Source organism: Lepus europaeus, chromosome 3, assembly GCF_033115175.1.
Source record: "Lepus europaeus isolate LE1 chromosome 3, mLepTim1.pri, whole genome shotgun sequence".
Classification (NCBI taxonomy): domain Eukaryota; kingdom Metazoa; phylum Chordata; class Mammalia; order Lagomorpha; family Leporidae; genus Lepus; species Lepus europaeus.
Window position 1 is genome coordinate 16,250,745 of NC_084829.1, and position 23,683 is coordinate 16,274,427.

The 23,683-nt window shown below is 41.4% G+C and overlaps 2 non-coding genes and 1 pseudogene across 2 annotated transcripts; 1 reads left to right on the forward strand and 2 right to left on the reverse strand.

The window, feature by feature from the left end:
• Positions 1-10,874: 10,874 nt before the first annotated feature.
• Positions 10,875-10,947, reverse strand: TRNAR-CCG (transfer RNA arginine (anticodon CCG)). The gene has a single exon. It is a non-coding gene; the product is annotated as a tRNA-Arg (tRNA).
• Positions 10,948-13,569: 2,622 nt separating this feature from the next.
• Positions 13,570-22,958, reverse strand: LOC133756417 (BCL2/adenovirus E1B 19 kDa protein-interacting protein 2-like; annotated as a pseudogene).
• Positions 14,095-14,166, forward strand: TRNAA-AGC (transfer RNA alanine (anticodon AGC)). Its single transcript has one exon. It is a non-coding gene; the product is annotated as a tRNA-Ala (tRNA).
• Positions 22,959-23,683: the final 725 nt, after the last annotated feature.

The window sequence follows — 23,683 nt, forward strand, 5'->3', positions numbered from 1 at the left end:
ATCTCTTATTTGGTCAGTGTACAGTTTTTCTGTCAGTTGTGACAAAACTTCTTTTAGAATTTAGATTTTTGCCTGTTAGATTTTCATTTTTTTTCTAAGACCAAAACCTTTCACTAGTAATGCCACAGCGCTGGCCCTGGTAACTTGCTTTTTAAAAATGTTTTATGTTAATTTTATGTGAAAGATAGAGAGGAACACAGAACCTTAATCCAATGGTTCACCCGACAAACGCCCACAGCAGCTGATGCTGTTCAGGTGGAAGCCAGGAGCCAGGCATTTTCTGAGTCTCCCATGTGGCGGTTGGGACCCAATTATTTAAGCCATCATCTGCTGCCTTCCAGGGTGTACATTAACAGGATACTGGATTTGGAAGTCTAGCCCCCACTTGAACCCATGCACTCCATTCTAAGTGGCATCACAGCTGCACTTGCCCCAGTTTACCTAGTTTGTTTTTTTTTTTTTTCCATTGGGTAGATCTTATTTAAAAATCAGAACGATGATTAAATCTTATAGCAGAGGACAAAGAGCTATTTCTGCACTAAAGATTATTTTAATGAGTAGTATTGAGTATTGTCATAGTCCAATTGAGAAATAATTACTTTCTTTGGTTTTACCAAAGTATATGACTTATAGTCTTTAAGATAAAGGTTTCCAATATTGGCTCCAGCTCTCTGCTATGGCCTGGGAAAGCAGTAGAGATGGCCCAAGTCCTTGGGCCCCTGCCTCCACATAGGAGACCCGAAGAAGCTCCTGGTTCCTGGCTTCGGATCAGCACAGCTCCAGTTGTTGCGGCCATTTGGGGAGTGATCCAGCAGATGGACGACTTCTCTCTCTGCTTCTGACTCTCTGTAACCCTACCCTTCAAATAAATAATTAAATAAATATATATATTTTTAATTCCAGATTATACTAACTTTAGAAAGTTATATAGAATAATTGAAGGAATGGGTAGTAGCAGCATCATAGGCTGGTTTAAAAATTATCAAACTATCCCCTACCAGGGCTTTAGGCTTGGGTTATAATTAGTCATTTTTTTCTCAACATCTCAAAGTAATATGTTTATTTAATTCATAAGTGCTGTTCATTTTTGACTAGTAATAAAAGTTAAATTTTCTTTAGAATGTGACCAAAAACCATAAACATAACTACTAACTAAAATAGTTTCATTTCAAAATTTCTTTTTTCATGCCAGTTTTCTTAAGTTTTCTATGACCTTAATTGGTTTCCATCCTGAAGCCAATTAAGGTCATACTCTCAGGGCTTGCATTATGCTACAGTACATTAGGCTGCTTCCTGCGAGGTTGGCATCCCAGAGAAGAGCACTGGTTCCAGTTCTGGCTGCTCTGCTTCCAGGTCAGCTCCTTGCTAATGTACTTGGGAAATCAGTGGAAGAAGACCCAAATACCTGGGCCCCTTTCACCTATGTGGGAGACACGGAAGGAGTTCCAGGATCCTGGCTTTAGACTGGTCCATCCCCGTTAATTGTGGCCATTTGGGGAGTGAGCCAGCAGATGGAATATCTGTCACTCTGCCTTTCAAATAAATAATAAAGGTTATACTCTCAAGACCAGTGCTGTGGCATAGAGGGTTAAGCCAACACCTGCAATGCCAGCACCCCATATGGGTGCTGGTTGGAGACCCAACTCCCTGCTAATTGCCTTGGAAAAGCAGCAGAAAATGGTCCAAGTGCTGGGGTCCCTGCACCCAGGTGGGAGACTCAAAGGAAGCTCCTGGTTCCTGGCTTCAGCCTGGCCCAGCCCTGACTGGTGCAGCCATCTAGGGAGTAAAGCAGCAGATTAAAGATCTCTCTCTGTAGCTCTTTCAAATAAACAAATGAATCTCTACAAACAAAATCCACAATCTTATAGCTATTATTTTCCTCATTTTACAGATGAATTACGCTAAAATTTCCATACTGATGGTGATGAAGGAATACGTAATTCTTCATTCCCTGGTCTGCCTCTTTAAGCCATCGCAGGATAAGGAGCTTTCCTTGCTTGGACAATCTCTCCTCCAGAATGCTGTCCACTTCCGGAAGGCCCAGTCTCCTGCCATACGGTGACTGTTCCTCGCCACCACCAGAGAATTAGGCAGGCTGCCCGCCATAAAGGGCAGGGGCCATTAGGTGCGGCTGAGCTGGCTTGCACAGGCTTTTTGTGAGCTTTTCAGACTTGGAGTTTGTTCTCAGTCATGTAATCAGGATGTCATCAGGATGACGAAAGCAGAAATCTCTGATCTTCTGAACACACATATACATTTCATGAGACGATGTCTAGGAGGACACTGCTTCCTTCCAGTTTTAGAATTGTACATACTGGGCTGGAAGAATTATTGGCTTGACCAAATGGGGATTTTATTTATTTATTTATTTATTTATTTATTTTTTGACAGGCAGAGTGGATAGTGAGAGAGAGACAGAGAGAAAGGTCTTCCTTTTTGCCGTTGGTTCACCCTCCAATGGCCGCTGCGGCCGGCACATCGTGCTGATCCGAAGCCAGGAGCCAGGTGCTTCTCCTGGTCTCCCATGGGGTGCAGGGCCCAAGGACTTGGGCCATCCTCCACTGCCTTCCCAGGCCATAGCAGAGAGCTGGCCTGGAAGAGGGGCAACCGGGATAGAATCTGGCGCCCCGACCAGGACTAGAACCTGGTGTGCTGGTGCCGCAAGGCGGAGGATTAGCCTGTTAAGGCATGGCGCCGGCTCCAAATGGGGATATTTTTAAGTTAAGCTTTTAAATATATAAAAAGTAAATCAATTTTTAGATGCAATGTACTTGTTGATGAAATTATTCTATTCTATATAATAGTATGATACAGTGTTAAATTTCTCAAATTTCATTAGTCTGTGAAATACACTCAGTATATTGTTCTGAGCTTATTCATGAAATGGCCTTTCTTTACTTACTTTGGAAATGAACTAATGTATGCTCTTTTTTTGAAAATTTTTTTATTTATTTGAAAGAGTTACAGAGAGGCAAAGGCATAGACAGAGAGAGAGGTCTTCCATCTGCTGGTTCACTCTCCAGATGGCCACAACTGCTGGAGTTGGGCCCATCCAAAGCCAGGAGCCAGGGGCTTTTTCTGCATGAGGGTGCAGGGGCCTTAACACTTGGACCATCTTCTGCTGCTTTTCCAGGCCATAGCAGGGAGCTGGATTGGAAGTGGAATAGCCAGGACTCAAACTGGCGCCCATATGGAATGCAGGCACTGCAGATGGTGGCTTTAACCCACTACACCACAATGCCAGCCCTGTGCTCTTCTTTAATTTTCTTTTATTGGCAGTTTATATTTTTTAAAGATTTATTTATTTATTTGAAGGGCAAAATTCCAGAGACAGAGGTAGAGAGAGATTTTCTGTCCACAGTCTACTCCCCAAAAGGCTGCAGTGGCCTTGAACATTATCCAGGTCTCCCATGTGGAGGCAGTGGCCCAAGTATTTGGGCCATCCTCCTGGTGCTCATATGGGATGCCAGCAGCTTAACCCACTGTGCCACAACACTGGCCCCCTTTTATTGGCAGTTAAAAATTAATTTGAAAGGTGGAGAGAGGTGAGGGAGAGGGAGAGGGAGAGACAGGTCTTTCATATCATGTGCCCATAACAAGTACCCAAGTGTTCACAATAGCTTGGGCCAGAACAGCCTGAAAGCAGCTGTCAGGAATTCAACCCAGATGTCTCATGTGGGCAGGAAAGACCTAACTACTTGAGCCATCACCTACTGCCTCCCTGGGTATACATAGAAGAAAGCTGGAATTGGAAGCAGAGCCATGATTCACACCTGGGTGCTCTAATACTGTGTTCAAGCAAAATCTTAACTACTGTGCTCAATAGCCACCCTTTATGCTATCCATATATTGTTTATTGATAAGATTTATTTTATTTATTTGACAGACAGAGTGACAGAGAGAGGGAGAGAGAGAGATCTTCCATCTGCTGGTTCACTCCCCAAATGGCCTCCATGGCCTGGGCTGGGTCAGGCTGCAGTCAGGAGCCTGGTACTCCACCTAGGTGTCCCACGTGTGTGGTAGGAACCCAAGTACTTGGGCCATCTTTTGCTGCTTCCCAGGGTGCATTAGCATGGAAGTGGATCAGAAGTGGAGCAACCAGGATTTGAATGGGATGCTCGTGTTGTGCTTAACACACTGCACCAAATGATGGCCCTTGTATGCTCTTCTTTTAAAAGGAAACTCTGAAATGAGAAATAGGAATTGACCTTCTCAAAAGAGATTCAGTTTTTAATTAAAATGAAATGATGGGAGATGGAGCAAAATGATGTCTGATATTTCACTGATCATCTCCTGACAGAGACACCAATTTGAAGTCATTCACATACCAGTTTACAGAGCAGAGGAATCTGAGTAAGAGACTGTGTACCAGTAGGAAAGCATGCCAACAAAAAAGATGCCTTGAAGAAAAGGAGGAAAGAGCTGCCCACATCATCTATGCCCCCACTCCAGGAAGTCGGGGGAGAGACACCTTGCACTTGGGAAAGGAATAAGTAATTAAGTGCAACTGTTAAACTTGAACCCAGTCCCAGGCCTGCTATAGTGAAACCCAGTGCTGGGCAGAGCCCCAGAGTCCCTAACACCAGGCCAGTACCTGCCAGCTGAACCTCTGGAAAACCTTAGCCAGATGACCAAGGGACTGCCTCTGCCCCCCATTTCCCAACTTTGGATGGCATAGCTCAGAGAAAGACTCCACTTTCCGCTGAGTGGGGCAGTACAGTGAGTACTGAGATAGACATTGCGGTATACAGAGATGCACAATGATATTATAAAGAAGGGAATGAAGTACACCTCATGGGCCATTCTGTCTCAAGATCAAGGCTGAACCAAGAGGGACTTTGCTTGATGAGGCCCTGCACAGTCCTACTCGTGACACAGACACCTGAGGCAGTAGACTGTTACAGAACCTTGTGGCCTTCAAGAAAGAGCCGAGTCCTCACTGTGCCCTCCTCTACATAAGCTCTTCCTGCAAAGAGTTATTTTAAGTTCCTGCCTACTTGGAATCCAGGAGGCTCTTCCCACCCTATTGTAGCCCCTGGAAAGCCCACCCTACGTGTCTTAGTCTGCAAACGCACCCAGAAAACATTTGGGCAGATCCAACCTGCTCACTGTCCCTGAAGCAGTTAGGTGGCACAATCTACATACTATTGGCCACAGAGAGTAAGCAAGCATCCCTATCTACACTCCTGCTGCCCTAGAAACACCCACTTGATCTACCCACATATCCATGGTCCCAAAAAAGCACCAGGCAGTCAGCCCTGAGCAGATCAGCCCACAGAAATGGCTGAGCTTCCTTTTCTGATTGGCTTTACCTGCTACGGCAACCAGAAAGCTACTGGGTAACCCTGCTCACCTTCCTGTGTCCTGAAGAATCAGTTGAGTAGGCCCACTGAGGCCCTGAAAAGCAGCAGCTCGGTCCTCCTCACTCACCGTCTCAGGAAGCAGCTGGGAAGACAGCACTGATCAGGTCAGCCCCAGCAGGCACCATGAAGTTACCCATGCAGTCCTCAGACATTGGCAGGTACCCAGTATGGTTGCAGTGATATGGTCTGGCTTCCAAGCAGCCCTGACATTGACAGATGCCCCATACTGCTACTGGTGCCCATCCACATGGGTCCACTTAGAGGAGACTGGGAAGAAGCACCTGGCTCCTGCCTTCGGATCAGCGCGGTGCGCCAGCCGCAGCGGCCATTGGAGGGTGAACCAACGGTAAAGGAAGACCTTTCTCTCTGTCTCTCTCTCTCTCTCTCACTGTCCACTCTGCCTGTCAAAAAACAAACAAACAAAAACCCACATGAGGGCCGGTACTGCGGCTAATCCTCCGCCTGCGGCACCGGCACATCGGGTTCTAGTCCCAGTCGGGGCGCCGGATTCTGTCCCGGTTGCTCCTCTTCCAGGCCAGAGTGACAGAGAGAGGGAGAGAGAGGTCTTCCATCTGCTGGTTCAGCCCCTAAATGGCCACAACAGCTAGAGTGGGCCAGGCAGAAGGCAGGCCAGGAGCCAGGAGACTTGAACTGGCACCCATATGGGATGCTGGTGTCAGACAGCTTAACCCACTATGCCACAACGCTGGCCCCCATACACTGTTAAAAATGTTAAAGTGTTCATACTACCCGAAGCAATCTAATGATCAGTGCAATTCCTATCAAAATAACAATGACATTCTTCAAGTAACTAGAAAAAAACCCACAAAATTCACATGAAGCCACAAAGGACCTTGAATAGTCAAAATAATCATGAAGAAAAAGAACAAAGCTTGGTGGAATCACAATACCTGATTTCAAAACACACTACACAGCACATGGCAGACATTGAAACAGACACATAGACCAATGGAGCAGAATAGAGAACCAAGGAATAAATTCACATTTTTATAGCTAGCTGGTTTTCAACAAAGGCAGCAAGTATATACATTGGAGAAAGGAAAAGCTCTACAGTAAATGGTGTTGGGAAAACTGAGTGCTCATGTACAGAAGGAAATTAGGTACCTGTCTCTTACCATGTAAACATCAACTCAGAATGAGTCAAAGACTTAACATGGAAGATCTGAAGTTTTGAAATTATTAGAAGAAATTATAAGAGAAATGTTTCAGGACATTTCTCTTTGTAAAAATGTACTGGACATGACCTCAAAACCACAGGCAACAAAAACAAATGGAAGTGCATCAACCTAAAAATCTGTACAGTAAAGGAGACAATCAACGGAGTGAAGATACCATCTACAGAATGGGAGAAAATACTTGCAAAGTATTCATCTGTGGAGAGATTCATTCCCAGAATATATGAGGAACTCAAGAGCAAACCAAATAATTTGATGAAAAACCAGGCATTTAGCCTAGTAACTAAGTCCCATATTGGAGTGCTAGGGTTAGTGTCTCTGCTCTGGCTCCTGACTGCAGCTTCCCATCCATACAGACCCTGAGGGGAAGAAGTGACAGCTTCTCATATCTGTTCTTATTATGTGTGATTTGATAATATTTCCTCTCATTCTATCTGTTGACTATTCATTATGTTGATTTCATACCTTAATCTACACAAAGTTTGATGCAATACTATTTGTCTAATTTTTATTTTTGTTGTCCATATTTTTGATGTCATATGCAAGAAATGTTAAGTAAAATATCACAAAGATTTCTCTGTGTTTTCTTCCAGGAGGTTTATTCTTTGGGGTCTTACATTGAGGTACCTTGATCCATTTTGAGTCATTTTTGTATGTGTTAAGCATCAATTTCATTCTTATCTATGTGAATATCCAGTTTTTCTGATACCTTTTGTTTGAAGAGATTTTATTTTGTCCTATTGAGTGGCCTTGGGACTCTTGATAAAGACCATTTGACCATATACATGAGGGTTTATTTCTGGGCTCTTTGACCTTTGCATTAATCTGTGTATCTATCTTTTTGCCAGCTTCACAATGGTTTTATTGCTATTTTGTAATATGTTTTCATATCAGGAAATGTGAGATTTCTAACTTTGTTCTTTTTCGAGATTATTTTGACTATTTCGGGCTCTTTAACCAACTGATTTTTGATAAGAGTGCTGTATCCAGTGAGTGATGAAAGCATTGTCTTTTAACAGATGGTACATGGTCTGCACATAACTAAAGAATGAACTTGGGGGCCTGCAGGTGCTGTGGCATAGTGGGTGCCAGTTCATGTCCCAGCTGCTCTTCTTCCTGTCCAGCTCTCTGCTATGGCCTGGGAAAGCAGTGGAAGATGGCCCAAGTGCTTGGGCCCCTGCATCCTTGGAAGACCTGGAAGAAGCTCCTGTCTTCTGGCTTCGGATCTGCACAGCTCCAGCAGTTGTGGCCATTTGGAGATGGAAGTGGATGGAAGACCTTTCTGTCTGTCTCTCCCTCTCTCTGTCAGTAACTCTACCTTTCGAATAAATAAATAAAATCTTTTAAAAAAAAATGAACTTGGGGCCCTAGTTAAATCATATACATATTTAATTTAAAACAGATGAATGGCCTAAATATAGAAGCTACAACTATAATGTACCATGTGCTGTGATACCTTCCTGGAGACCACCACATGTACTGCAGCCCCACTCCAAACCCAGCCTCCTTTGAATCTTCAGTCAGGCCCTGCCCCAAGCACCACCCCTTATCCTATGGAAAGGATGACCCCAGCCTGAGTGAGGCAACTCTCCCTTGTGACATTGCCTGCATTCATATCTGAGTGTGTACTACCCTTTGCCTTTAGAAAGCTGCTGCTTTTCTTTTCACTTCTTCTTCTTCTTCTTTTTTTAAAGCTATAACCATTATAAGAAAACCCTTGAAAGAAAGAGGGGCAAATCATGGCCTTAGATTTGGCAATAGATTCTTAGACCTGACAACAAAAATATAGGCAACAAAAGAAAAAAGTAGATATAATGGACTTCATCAAAATTAAAAATTTTTATGCATCAAAGAACATTCAAAAAGTGAAAAGATAACCTATAGAATTGAAGACAATATTTACAAGGCACCTATCTGATAAGGATTTAAAAAAAAATCTTCATACTACCTAAAAATGAAAAGACAACCAATTAAAAAATGGACACAGGACTCAAATAGACTTGTCTCCAAAGAAAGTTTTAAATGACCAATAAGCACTTGAAAAGATACTAAACTTCATTATTCATCAGGGAAATGCAAAACCAAAAGGAGATGCTATTTAACACCACTAAAAGGCTATAAACAGGAAAATGGAAAATAAAAAGTGTTGATAAGGATGTGGTACATATATTGCTGGTAGAAATGTAAAATATTGCAGCCATTATGGAATCCAGGTTGGTGGTTCCTCACTCAAAGAATTGAAAGCAGGACTCAGATATTTAAACCAAAACCGTGTTCATTGTAGCACTGTGCACAATAGCCTAAAGGTGTAATTCAACCATTAACAGAGGAATGGATAAGCAAAATATGATATATATGTTCAATGAAATAGTATTAATATGTAAAAGGAGTGAAATTTTGATACATGCTGCAAAATGGATGAATCTTAAAAACATTTTGCTAAGTGAAATAGGCCAGCCAGACACAAAAAAACAAATATTGTATAATTCTACTTATGTGAGACACTTTGAAGAGGCAGTTTCATAGATACAAAAAGTAGATTAGAGATGAGCAGACACTGAGGGTGGGAGAGAGAAATTGGGAATTACTTCTTAATGGTTACAGAGTTTCTGTTTGGGATGACAAGAAAGTTTTGTAAATAGATTGTACAACCATGGGAAGATAATTAATGCCATTGAATTTTATATTTAAAAATGGTTAAAATGATCATTATACATTATATGCATGTATTAAAATGCCACACTGTACCCTACAAATATATGTAGTTGTTATGTATCAATTAAAATATATTTTTAAAAAAGATTGAAGTGCCAAATTTTATGTTGAATGTATTTTACCAAATAAAACCAGAAACAAGCAAAAACCAGCATCATGACAATAAACAACAAAAATATGTTTTAGGGATCATAGCCTAGTGGGTAAAGCTGGTACCTGTGATCTGGCATCCAATCTGGGAACTGGTGCCTGTCTGGATCCTCCATTTCCTACCCAGCTCCCAGCTGGGAAAAACAGCGGAAGATGGTTCAAGTACTTGGGCCTCTGCCACCCACATGGGAGACCCAGATGAAGCTACTGGCTCCTGGCTTCTGCCTGGCTCAGTTATTGCCAGCTTTTAGAGCCATCTGGGGAGTGAACCAGTGGATGGAAGACTCTGTCTCTCCCTCACTCTCTCTGTAACTCTTGAGTTTCAAAATAAATAAACAAGTAAATAAAACTGAAATAAATAAATACGTAAGACTGAGACTGAACTCCAGAAATAACATATTTTGTTTGTCTCAGTTCCAGTAATAGATTTTACCACATAAAAGTTGTGTAGTTTTGGGCAAGAAGTAATTTTTTTGACCTCAGTCTTGACATCTGCATAATAGAAATACTAACAAATCTATCATAATTGGAGTAGTGTAGGCACAGTGTATGCATTCAGTAAATGTTAATGGCTGTTGTTGTTAAGTGTAGGAATTGCATTGTTTCTTTTAAAGCATGTTATTCTACTACCATATATTTTCAGTAAAGCAAAGGTTCTCAAGAATTACTTTTAGCTACTGGAGCTCAATTCCAATAAGGACTTTTATCCATTTCTCATTGCTCTTTCTCTGTATAATATTCACATTTGCTCTCTTCTTGCTAAAACTGAACCTATTGTGGCAACCCTAATAGAAGTTGCCATAGAATAAGAGCTTTTGGCAGTTTCTGCCTGCGGGCTTGTCTCTGATACCAGAATTGGAGAAGCGATGGCAGTTGGATTCGTGGGAGCTAGTGAAACCCTGGAGAACACTCACTTCTAATCCTATTCAGAGCTTTCGTGACAGACAACCCTTGTCAGAGTCCCTGCTCCTCAAAGATGAACCCACCTTTACCTCTTTTTTGTTGATTTTTTTATGTAGTGACTTTCCCTATTGCCCCAAAAAGAGGTGTTCAGTAACCAGAACTCAGATTCTCAGTGTTAGCGCTCGTCTAGACCTCGGACAAGAGGCTGCCTACGGGAAAGTCCATCTGTTCTTTAATTTTTTAATTTCAGTCCCTTGCTTATTTCTTTCATGACTTTAAGCAAGCTTCAGTCTAGCTCAGTGCTGACTTGATTCTGTGTCTTGTAGAGGAGAGGGTAAGCACCCTGAGGACGCGTTCTGTCTCTGCCTTGTTCATTTGTCAGGCACTTGTCCCACGGCGTCAGGCGGATCCCTTCTGCACACTTACTAAATTAAAGAGTTCTACTTGACCAAGTGAAGAGAGCAACAAGGAAAATGCGGCACCACGAATCTTCTGTTTTCCAAATGTACTCCAGCCGACCACGGACCACACCGGCAAAGGAAAACAACGACCACGAAGGGACTCGAACCCTCAATCTTCTGATCCGGAATCAGACGCCTTATCCATTAGGCCACGCGGCCACCTGGTGAAACAGGGTTTTCACATATGATGCTGAGAAAGCAGCGTGATGGGGGTAGGGCTTTTCTAACAGATTCCGAAGTTCCTTGTTTGAAATTGAAATTTACTGTAGCAGACGATTCACGGAAACTTCTAAAATTTTGAAAATCTAAGTAGACGTCACGAACTGTAATGGAGCAAGCAGTGAGAGAGAGAGAATGAATGGAAGAATGAATGAATGAATATGAAATAGGGTCAATGACTTACGAGACTGTAAAGACGCTATTCTGTGAGGCTTGGGACAAGTGGGTCCAGCCATTATGTGCACCTCCAAAAACAGTCGAAGCCTGAATAGTTCTTCCTTAAACGAGCCCTACCCAGGGCGTGGGAGGTTTTCCTTCATGGTGACTATCAGTTCGGGAAGCCCATCCACCAAATGATCGCCCTAGGCAAGGCAGAAAATGTTTGGTTGGCAGAGCATTAGACTGGAAGTTTGAAATTCTGTGCTTAGATCTTGAGTTTAGTTGAAAATCTCTCAGTTTTGTAGCTCTGAGGATCATCAAAGGCAGGAGAGGTTTATTCTGAACTCTCACTGGCTTAAAGACAAAGTCTCAGACATGCACACTTTCATGAATCCCTCCCGAGAAAACTCACCAGGAAAGAAATTTTATCACCAGAGACTGAAGGTTGACACAGGCCCAGGCAGATTTTATCACCGGCTGTCACTTATTCTTAAGAGGGCCCATTCATCCATCCCCAAAATCATTCACTCTCCCTTAAGCTTCTTACATCCCTTTTCCCCTCTCTCTTGCACTGTAAGCTTCTAGATCTCAGTGGGGCTTCGGGTTGTTCGATTTTCTTTCTTGTGTTGACCCTGTGGACCTCATAAACTTGAATATATTTTCCTGTTAATTGCCTGCTGTCAGTTTATTTCACAAACTCAATTCTTAAACTCTCAGAGGGTTCAGGGGATTGAGCTTGGTTTGCTTTTCCCATCGCTGTCATTTCAACGTCATTTTACTCATTGTGCTTTTCCAGATCCCAAAGCCGTCTCTGCTCCACTGTCCTTCACCCGTTTTCATGAATAGTATTCTCTCTTTTCCACACCATTGATTATTCTGGCTACATGTTCAGGCTTATTCCTCTCTGGAGTTGATTTCCTTGGAGGCCATATGTTTTGGTGATTAAGAGCATTGGCTCTGGAGAAAAAATCACTACAATTGACATTACTAGTTGTAGGGTCTTGGGGATGTTCCTTAAACTCTCAAAGCCTCCATTTCTTATCTTATAAAATGGAAATAATGATAGTATCGACTCATTGGGTATATGAGAATGAAATAAGGGTACTCGTACTTGTACATGTGCAATCTTTAGCACAGTACCCAACTCAATGGCAAGTCTCCTGGTTATTCAATAAATGGTGGTTGTCAATATTACTGCTGCTATTCTCAGATGTGCTTGCTCTGTGACTACTTCTGTTGCTTCAGCAAACTGTTTCTAAAAGAAAGGAAACATGATATATGACAAAAAATGTGGGTCTGTGTTCTAACCCAACTCTCAAAGCAATGCTTAACATTTTCAGAATTTTCTAGGCTTTCTGACTCTAAATTTTTATTTTTCTTGCATTAAAATTAAACTTTAGAGTTCAGAAAACTTAGAAAATTGTACTCAGAAGTCACAGACTACTAACTCCCAGAGGGAAACAGAGTTGAGAAGAAAAAAAGAAAGGTGACTTTTTTCAGTAAATTGTCACTGAGAGAAATGTTAGTAGATCAATATAACTTAGCAATGTATTAGCTAGTAATAGTAATAATCATAACTAACTAACTTTCATTTTGCATTTGTGCCGCTAACACAAGGTCTGGCATAGGAATGGTCCACTATTATAGGGTGTGTGTGTGGGGGGGGGGGGGACAGAGAGAGAGATAGGTGACTTGAGAGGAAACAACTTGAGACTCCAGTCAGATAATCCAAGGTTATGTCTTACAGCAATTTGTTGAAAAGACGAGATGGGGCATGTTCAGGGTGCTATGGTCGCAGACACAAGAAATGAAGACCCAAAGTGGCAGGGAATTATGTGGATTTTCTTATGCTTAGGTTGATTAAGAGTAAATAGTCCTGCAGAAACATAACTGGCCACAAATTATGATCTAATGGTAACAAATCGAGAAGTTAGCAAGGCCTATTTGTTCAATCCTTTGCGTTCCCATGTCATTCCTCCGGGTGTAGGGGATACCTGCTTTGGGATGAGCATCTTGTGACCTGACTTTAAGGGGAAGATCAGCTCGATTTTGTGATTCACTTCGGGGGAGAAGATGCCAGAGACCTGCTGCTGTTTTCTCAGTGCCAAGATGCTATAGCTGGGGGGGAGTGTGTTCTAAACTCAGTCAATGGACGTCTATTTCCCTTTCATCTCTGGGTCACAAGGTCGCCTGTGGTCGCCCCACATCCGTCTGACCCTAAATGCCCAGGCCAGCTAGATCTCAGCAAATCACTGGTCTGGAGGCCCGGGGGCAGGGAGGCGGTGGCTTCAGGCATCCATGAAGTCCTAGGTTCCGTAGTGGTGGGAGAATCAGAAGAAAATTTAAACAGAAGAGGGTTGAATGCCGTGCCAACGGTAGCAAAGGGCAGTAGGAACCTAGCGCTTAGAACTTGGCGCGCTTCTCCCAGGAGGGGGCGCCACGAACGCTGCTGCGGCCTCTCGCTTCCCGCCGGTGCGCGCCCAGGTGGTCACCAACGGAGTCTGACAGCTGCGGGGTCGCAGCCCGCGCGGGTTCGTCAGCGGGAAGCTGGGTGCAGGAGGCTGCCGCAGCCGCGACCCACGCAACACCCCCGCAGTTCCCCGCCTGACCCGTCACCTGGACCTAAATTCCCATGCAGCGTTTATCGCTTTCCGTCTTCCTGCACTGTGAGACCCGTGCCCCAGGCGGGGTTTCTCCCCATCTGCCTCCCTTACCCCCAGCCCCACGGCAGGTGCACGTCCCGGGGGCATCCGAAAAAGATCCCGGGACCACAGCGGGGGCTTTCGGTATCGCGTTCCGTTTCCTTTTTTCCAGCGTAGCGGCGAAAGTATTCGGTATAGAATTGGATTTGCTAAAATAAGAGATCTTCCAGAACCGAAAATGGTAGTTACAGGCAATAGAAGTGTTTAGGCCTTCTTTATTCCGTGAGGGGGTGTAGCTCAGTGGTAGAGCGCGTGCTTAGCATGCACGAGGCCCCGGGTTCAATCCCCGGCACCTCCAGTTTTTTTTTTTTTTTTTTATAAATCACTTTCCTTGTTTTTTGCATGTTCGTTTCTCATTTCTAATTCACACGGGACCAGCTCATTGATTCTGAAATTTTGTTCCACGCTTTCTTCATTTTTAGCACTTTTCTTCTCTCTCATTTCTAATTCGCACGGGAAGCAAAACCGATTCTTATTGCAATTTCGAAATTTGTCTACCCCGAAGCCTTAACTCCACCCTTGGGTGGAGACTGGGTGAAAGGGATCCGGGTAGCACCGAATCGGGATTCTAGAACCCAAACAACAAGCAAGGCACCAAAACAATACACCCAACCCCATTGGTTACCACTGGTTACATCTCTGTCTTACTGAACAGTAAGGACACAGAAGGAAATAAACGCTGTATCCAGGGTGTCCTTGGGTCCCTGGGTTTTCCGAGCAGTGCTGCGAGCAGGGACAGAGCAGAGGGAAGGAAACAGGCCTCCGCACCCTGCTTTCTCTGCTCGTGCCCTCTCGCGGCTGCTCTCTTCCTATTTCACACGTTGTTGCTCCCAACTTTAATCAGAAAGTTTAAACTAAAATACAGGCTTCGCATCCATTTGGAAGGTCTCTGTTGTGGACGCACGGGAAGCAGCGCGTGGTTAGTTAGTCGTAAAAGCCGGGGTAGAGGGGGAAGAGAGAACCAGGATACACATCTTCTGCTCCATCTCTGAAATGAAAGGGTTTATTGAGCCATCACAGATGTTAGCCAAAAAAGGGACCGGTTCCCGAGACAAGTTCCAGCAACTTCTGGTCTCAAGGCCAGAGAGCAGTTGGAAAATGTCCTAAGAACTTTTTTTTTTTCCCTTTTTATGCTTCATCAGAGAGTAGATTCATATGCACCTTGGGAGAAATTTGTACAAGTATCAGAAGGAACTAATTTAGCACCTATATAGAACTTTCCAGACTAAGAGCATCTTTTATAATAAAAATTATAAAATGGAGGGAAGGCAGATGTTCACACACTGAACCTTGATAAGTGGGGTGAGGTAACTCCAATCAAGGAGAGTTTGGGGATAGGAGGGTATTCCCTAAGGAACAATAATTCTTGTTTCTGGGCTGCTCGGGATTGTGAGCTGGTTGCAGTGAGGCTAAGGGAGTGTGAAGGGATTTGAGTGACGGTTTTAACGTACATTCAAGAACATGAAACAATCTTTGGTTCTTAGCCCATAGTTTGTCGACTGATAACCTCCACCATCTCTCCTTCCCTCCATCTTTCCTCCATTTCAATTAAATTTAGACATCGCAGACATTTCTCTTATCATTTTCCATTCCTAATTCCATCTTATTTTTGCAAAGTCTACTCATGCTCTTGTGAACAGCTCAACATAACCATACATCTTCAAATGTCCTGCACATGCCTGGCCAAGAACTACTCTTGGGCCTCTTAGGAGTAGGGGCATGAACACTAATAGGCTGGTCTGCTTTCACAAGGATGCATCAGGAAAGAAGCTTTTGCAGGCCCTAGCAGGAGGATCCAGGCTAGTTTGGTGGGGAATTCTGGGAACCCAAGTAAACAGAGTGTGAACTCCATGCCCACAATGATATACGCAAGACCAGGAGAGGGCCTAGAGAGCAAGTACCAGGGTTAAGTATGATGCTAGTTGGATGCTTCAGAGTGTAAAGACCTATTTTTGTTTCACAGTATCCAAAATGGTCCTTTCCAATGTAATTCTAAGGTTAACAGTTTCATGTTGTCTTTTCCAAAACACCCAGTTTTCTGACTCAAGGGTATATCTATTTAGAAATGTAACTGTGTCTGCTGAACATAGTATTAGATACCTGATATTGGATTTTGACAATACCTAAAAAATTAGAATATAACAAGGTAGGAGCTGTCAGAGGCAGTCAATCTAAACTTTACATATTTCTCTGATAATGTAAGAGTTCCAGAGATTTTGTAGCTAGATCATATTAGGGCTAGAGATAGAGCTTTAGGCTAAAAAGGCTCTTCTGAAAATGTGAAAATATTTATTTTTTTTAAAGCATGAATTTGTACTACTTTCTCAGAGTTTTCAGAATGATACAATAAAGTATACATTTTAATGAGAAAATCTTAAGAATTTTACCATTGAAATGGAATTTTCTATCCATTAAGAGTGATAAAAATATTTCTCAAGTGGAAAAATAAAGCCTAAAAGCTTTTAAAATATTTATTATTATTTTTGAGCAACAGGAATTTCCACTAGTCTCATTTCAAATACACAATAGCTGCCATTTGGACAACAGAGATACAGAACATTTCTGTTATTATAAAAAGTTCTGCTTGAGAACACCAAATTGAATTATTCTGGAAGGAAAACTTCAGTCCAGCCAAAGATTATAAAGTTTTAGTTTTGAGCATATTAATGATCCATGTTAAATTTTTAAAAATTTGGACAAATGAATAAAAACCATTTGAAATGTCCCGATAATCCTAGTTTAGTTTTGGGAGTGTGTGTGGGGAGAGTTAAGATAAACAGATAAGAAAATATTCAGTCACCCTTTAGAGCTCCTTGGTTAAATTTTTTTATGCAAAAATTTTGATAAATTTCAACAATTTTGTCTTTGTCCTTAGGATTGCTTTTGTGTTATAGCAGCTTCGAAATTCCAGAGAACAACTTAGGCGCCACCAAATGGCTATCTTGGGAACATCAAAATCTTTTGCTATATAGGAGAGTTTTGAGATGGTTAATCAATATATTTTCTGTTGTTTTTGAGTATGTCCTTCTGAGTTTTTAAAACTATGAGAAATTGTTTTTACAATACAGATAGTATTTGTTTAGGGAATTTTATAAAGCTTCAAAAGTTCTAGCTTTAAAATGGGTTTCAATATTCCCCATAGAGTTACTTTTCAGATGTTGATTTTCCTCTAATACATCATCAATATTTTTCCATGTTTGATTGAAGTGTCCAAGGCAGTTAAAAATCTTTATTTTCCTATTGTAGCTTTCTAAAATCATATACAGCATCAGTATCCTTATTAGCTATTAAATCTTTACCAAGGTGTCATGTTCAAATTGAGACTATTCAGTCTTCTGAATGGATTTGGCTTCCATTATAGTGTTAAGAATTTACAGTATATCCAGGAAAAATTATATCTTGAATTTTTAGATAAGAACCATCAACAAATCAGAATTGTTGAATCAGTATACCATAGTCTGAGTTTTCCTCTTTCTTTATCTGATAAAGGGCTCAAGCGTGGCTCATTAGAATACTAATATCAGTTGCTAGCTGATTCCCTCAGTCTTCTTCACCAACTTTTAAATTCTCTCACGTCTGATCTCCCCAGATTACTTGCTCTTCAAAAAACTCGGCGGTTGGTACAGGAAACCACCTTATCTAGACTGGATCTTAATAAGATTCATTTTAAATTTTCCACTTTGAAATACTCTTGCTCATACCATAGATACCTCTTTGTAGTTTATGAAAAGTCCTACGTCAGTAGAAGTCTGTTTTCTCTGTCTCAGTGTTTCCCTAATCGCTCCTCAGGACAATGTTTAACTCTACGTTTTCCTTAAGAAGATATGTACACCATCCTTGTGATGAATGAGAATCACATGCCATCCATGGCACAGGGAAACAACTTCTGAGACTGGCAAATGACCAATGAGAGACACGCTGGTTCCAGATGAATATGACTACTTTGGTTTGTGGGACGGTGACATGAGAAGGGCACACTGTATGTTTTTTTAAAAGATTTATTTTACTTTACTTGAAAGGCAACCACAGAGAGGGAGAGGGAGAGAGAGAAAAAGAGAGAGGAGAGAGAGAGAGAGAGATTTGCCTCTGGTTCACTTCCCACATGACTATGACAGCTGGGTCGAGCTGAAGCCAGGAGCCTGGAACTCCATTGGGGACTCATTGTGTTAAAGCAGTTTCCCACCTACTTGAAATCATACTTCAGGGTAAAAGCCAAGAAAGAATAATATGGGATTTAAACATGAGTCTCCTGAGATCCTTTAACCAGAAAGAGAGACAAGTAACAAAGTATTCACTATCTCTGAACAATTTCTTCTTTCTTTTTTTTTTTTTTTTTTTTTTTTGTTTAAAACAACCATACAGCACCAGGTACAGTAAATGAAATAAATGATTTGTTCTCATTTAGGCAAATTCTTCACCTCCTATCCTCATTCCTAGTTTTCAGTAGAGGCCCAGAGACATGGAGAAATAGATTCTTAGTTTCTAGCCTTCCTTTTATTAAATTCCCTTATGTGTCTCAGATCACTATTTTGTTTCTCATCACTTCACAGATTCCATGGAAATTGTATGAGAATTTTTTTAACAGGTGGGTATTCTTTCACACGCAAAATGGTATTTTTTTTTTTCAAACAACAAGCAAACATACAAACATATATTTGGGAAACACTTATAGACAGGGAGTAAGCATCAGTAGCCAAGGGCCCTGAAGCCTTTACCTAGTAGCTTCCCATGCAGGAGTGCTTCCTTAACTGCTTCAAGGAAGTCTCCATACAACCAGTGGTAGTGCAGTCATCCTAAAGTGGACTTTCTGTCACAAGAAAATGGACACATGGCAGGTGCCTAGTCTTTTTAGTGTCATCAGTCCCACTGCAAAGAGGCAGCCTTTTGACTTTCTTATCCCTAATAGATAATTCCGAGCTAAGGGAACATTCAAAAGAAAATTCCAGATGATGAATTGAGCTCATGCGGTAGAAAGTGCTGAGTCTAGACCAATACTGAGTCATCACGAAAATAAACAGCGAATTCCTTTTACAGAATGTTAGAAAGTCTTGACATTCTCTTAAAAATCTCCACCTAATTTTGCATACAAAGGTCTTTTCCTTCTCGCAGCAGAATTACATGGGAGTATCCACATTAAAACATCAAAATTTGTCTGCTTTATTAATATTTAGATAACTTGGGGGTAGTGGTTTGTAAAATGTCGTGCTGGTCTTTGTTTTCCCATTCATCCCACAAGAAGAAAAAGATAGTATCATGAGAACTTCAGAAAACTATACTTATATATTTTACTATGTCAGCCCTTTATTCTTTTGTCATGGCTTTTCTATTTTTGATGTAAAAAGTCCAGGGATAAGAAGTGAACTATTCTGTATGATACTATAATAGTGGATACATGTCTTTATGCATTTGCTAAAAGTCAAAGAATATATAACAGCTAGAATGAAATCAAATATAAGCTATGGACTTTGGGTGACAATGATGCATCCACGTGGGCTTTGTTAACTGTAACCAATGTACAACTCTGATGATGTTGCTAGTGGGGGAGGTTGTGGGTATATGGCAGAATGTATGGGAACTCTGCAGTTTTCAGTCAATTTTGATGTAAATCTCAAGCCACTCCAAAAGATAAGCTCTATTTTTTTTTTTTTTTTTTTTTGACAGGCAGAGTGGATAGTGAGAGAGAGAGACAAGAGAGAAAGGTCTTCCTTTTTGCCGTTGGTTCACCCTCCAATGGCCGCTGCGGCCGGCGCATCTCACTGATCCGAAGCCAGGAGCCAGGTGCTTCTCCTGGTCTCCCTTGTGGGTGCATGGCCCAAGTGCCTTCCCGGGCCATAGCAGAGAGCTGGCCTGGAAGAGGGCAACCGGGGTAGAATCCGGCGCCCCGACCAGGACTAGAACCCGGTGTGCCGGCGGAGGATTAGCCTGTTAAGCCACAGCGCCGGCCAAGATAAGCTCTATTTTAAAAGTCCAGGTTATAAGAAGTTCTAGTGATAGTATATAAGACTTTTCCCCCTTAAAGTTATTGCTTTACAATATGTATACTTAAATGTATACATAATTAAGCATAGGGGAGGCAAAAGAGAATGAGAGAGGTAATTAGATGTGGTCTGGTGAGTTTGAATTGTCTTCTTCTAACTTGCACTCAAGGTCAAAGATTTACTATTCCAATAAATGCTTTTTAAAGATTTAGCGGAAACAACATTACTTTCTTACTTCCTTTCCCCCTAACTACTTCATGCATATGCATGAGTAGTGCTGGCAATTTTTGAGATGAGGATAGGAACATTGGTTTCAAGTTTTGAAGACAATGGTTTCAAGTTTTGAGGAAGAGGTCAGCACTGTGAAGTCATACAAAGTCTGCAGTATGAGCATGTAGCATAGATATGAGGTAATGGATTATATCTCTAACCCTCTATTCCTTAAATAAAGTTTTGGTTTGAATATCCTCTATCTAAAATAAAATCTTAGGGTACTATTTACTATTGTAGTTAACATTTTGGAATCAAACAACTAGATTTAAGCCTGACATTACTATTGCTATAGGCAGAGTTACACTTTCATAATACAGGAATTTTCCAGAGATTAAAGTGTGATGGATTTATCTGGCATTCAGGGCTGCTGACTCTAGTTTTCAGTTATAAAAAGTGAAGAGAGATATAACTCTGGTCCTCATAATGGATTACAAATCACCCTGTTGAAGACAGCAAAAAAGTTGGATGATATATAAAAATAATTCTCTTTAAATAAAACATTTAAATATAATAACCTTATAATTAATTACCTGCTGAGATACAGTAAAAGAACAGATACAGCACTTGCAGTCACTTTTCCCCTGAAGACAGTTGTTAATCTGGAAGCAGACACTAAGAGATCGACTTAGGCTTTCACCAGCCTCAGAGGGTTAGTAGGACAAAATGAGACCCCGGGATGCCCAGCGTGGGGACTTTGGTTATCACTCCCCTCTCTTTGGCTGCTAGCTAGGAGCCGGGAGGAGCTCTGAGTAAGCCTGTACACTCACACACTGCAGTCTGGCTTACTATATCAGGTGGGTAGCCCATAAAACCCCGAACCTTGATGCTGGCTTTCAGGTGGTCTGGATTGGATTTCATCGTGTCCAGGTGCCTGAAGGTGCAAAGAAAAGCCTTCTCTTCAAGAACAAAACAATGTAGACTTCATATTATTTCTATAAATAAATGTTTTTCCCAAATACGGCATGTAACATACAATCAAATATGTGCACACATGAAGAGACAAGTCTCCATGAAGGAAAATCAATAGATACAATAGACACCAGAAATAGAACCAATGAACATCATACTATAAATAATAAATACTATAAATGTCATACTATAAATGATATTTATATAAATAAATATATATGCTTAGTAGAAGACAGGATAAACCTTAAAGGCTTCTGCTCTCTTCCATTTTTTGCTACTCGTTTGTAAAACACACAAAAGGCTGGAGATAGTGTGACCTTCAAGTCTGGAGGATATTAAATTTACCAAACATGTGAGTCACTCAAATATATGATATGGTGTTAGACCCATCTGTTGTTTTTGAATGATTTGGTACGTAATTGAGCTCAAAGTACAATTTATTTGAATGTACAGGTACTTACCAAATGAAACAAGGAGTGTATATGCTTATATTAAGCATGTCTATCATCCAAAACAGCACGATGCTTTAACCTAATTTACAGTACTGACAAAGATAATTCAACAGAAACTTGAAGACAGACCATCTCTGACCAGATCAAATCACTAAACTCAAATAACTGATGTGGAAGTATTTGGTAAAGTGCCCCGAGTGAGCAGTTTAAAAAGCAGCCCATTTTCTACAGAAAAAGTCATGAGAGTGAATAAATAACTCATCGTTCTCTGCAGAACTTCACAGCATTCACACACACGGAAGACAGCAATACCCTGGACATACAACTTATTTCACATTAGTGAACAAACCTAAGATTTTATGAACTTCTGAGTTTGGACCAGAAGATAAAATGTCTCATATATACATATATACAAACTCCAATTCTTAACCTCTTAAGTCCTCTAATTCTAAAAATGGCTTTCAGTCTTTAAAAAGGAAAAAATGTGCAATGCACTTGTAGCTGCACTTTCAAATTAAGGGACAATACCTGTTAAGTTAGACAACAGTTGGGGATGGTACTAATCTACTTAGATTATACACATGACCTTTGGGTATTCATGAGTATCAGTCTGACGGTCCCTCACCTTGTGAGACACTTAATTTTCTAAGTTACCCAGGAAATGTATTTAACCATTTACAAAATAAAACAAATTCTAATATGCACTGATCTTGGGGCCAGTATTGTGACATAGAGTGTCAAGCCGCCAACTGCAGGGCTGGCATCCCATATGGGCATTGGTTCAGGTCCTGGCTGCTCCACTTCCAATCCAGTTCTCTGCTATGGCTTGGGAAGGTAGTAGAAGATGGCCCAAGTGCTTGGGCCTCTGGTACCCACGTGGGAGACCTGGAAGAGGCACAATGATTAGAGACTTCAGGTTTTTTCATAACCTTCTATCAATCTGTTGATGGCATTTCCTGAACCATTCCAGACTGGGCATTTTTCTTCACGTTGTTGCACCATTTAAATAAACTATCATATAATTTTCTGCTACTAACATCTCCAAAGTGCCAATAATATATTTAAAGAGATTGTCCATCAGAAATCCATAGTTAGGTTGATCACTCTCAGGCATAAGACCAACAGCAAACAACAATGGCATTCAATCCATCCCCATAATATCCTCCGTGGCTGATAACTTTTTTAAAGGGTTTGATTGCTTTCATATCAACCCTATGGTCCTGTTCCCCAGTCCTGAACATACACCAGCATTGTCCCTCTTCTTTTTCCTCTGTCGCTGTGCATTCAGTAACTGAGCCTTTCCTAATTATTTCCGTAGTTTGGGGTTTTGGAAGGTCATCTTCCCACTCAAACTCATTACTGTTCTCTGACGGTGTGTTTAAGTCATCTAAATCAATCACTCCACTTTCATCCAAGTCATCTGACAACACAGAACCATCACGAGGATCCGGTGTCAGGCCAATGTTTGGAGTCATTAATTTCTTCCAGTGGGCATTGGAAAAACTTCATCTACCATTCTTCTTTAAGTTCTACACCTTCCATCCTTAGCCTGGATTCAATGTCAACTACAAACCCCAGATAATCCAGAGAGCCAACGTCCTCCCAGAGGAAGCCTTGGCCTCCTCATCCTCTTCTACCTCCAGGTCGGCAGCAAGGGGCTGACTGCCAGGTCACAGAAGACCGCTCCCAGAGGAGACTGCTCCTCTCACTCAGTGGTAGAGAACCCGGCCTAGTCTCCAGCTGCACCTCCAGTGGCAGCAGATCAAAAATTTATTTATAATGAAAATATACGTTAATCAAAATTAAAAGTTCAAAAGACAAATTAAAAGCTATTTAAATATGACTACAGAGTATTAGTGAACTGGAAAAGAACTCAGAAGAAATTATCAAGAAGAAAGCATGGAGATACAAAATAATGTACTGGTGGAAGAGAGGGTAAGAAGATTTAATATTTGTGTTATTAGAATACTTAATGGATAAGAGAGAATAAAGCAGAGATAATATTTGTGGAGATAATAACTAAGATGTGGAGATGTGGAGGACATTAGGAACTCTGATCTAGATACTCTCTCAGAAGAAAACGATTGCCTAAATTTCTGGGAGTGCTACCAACATTCCAAGGTCAATCTCAGATGCAGAAAACAAATCTTCCAAAAATTTATATTGCAGTGGAGATATAAGGGCCTGCCATTTTGGCTTACCA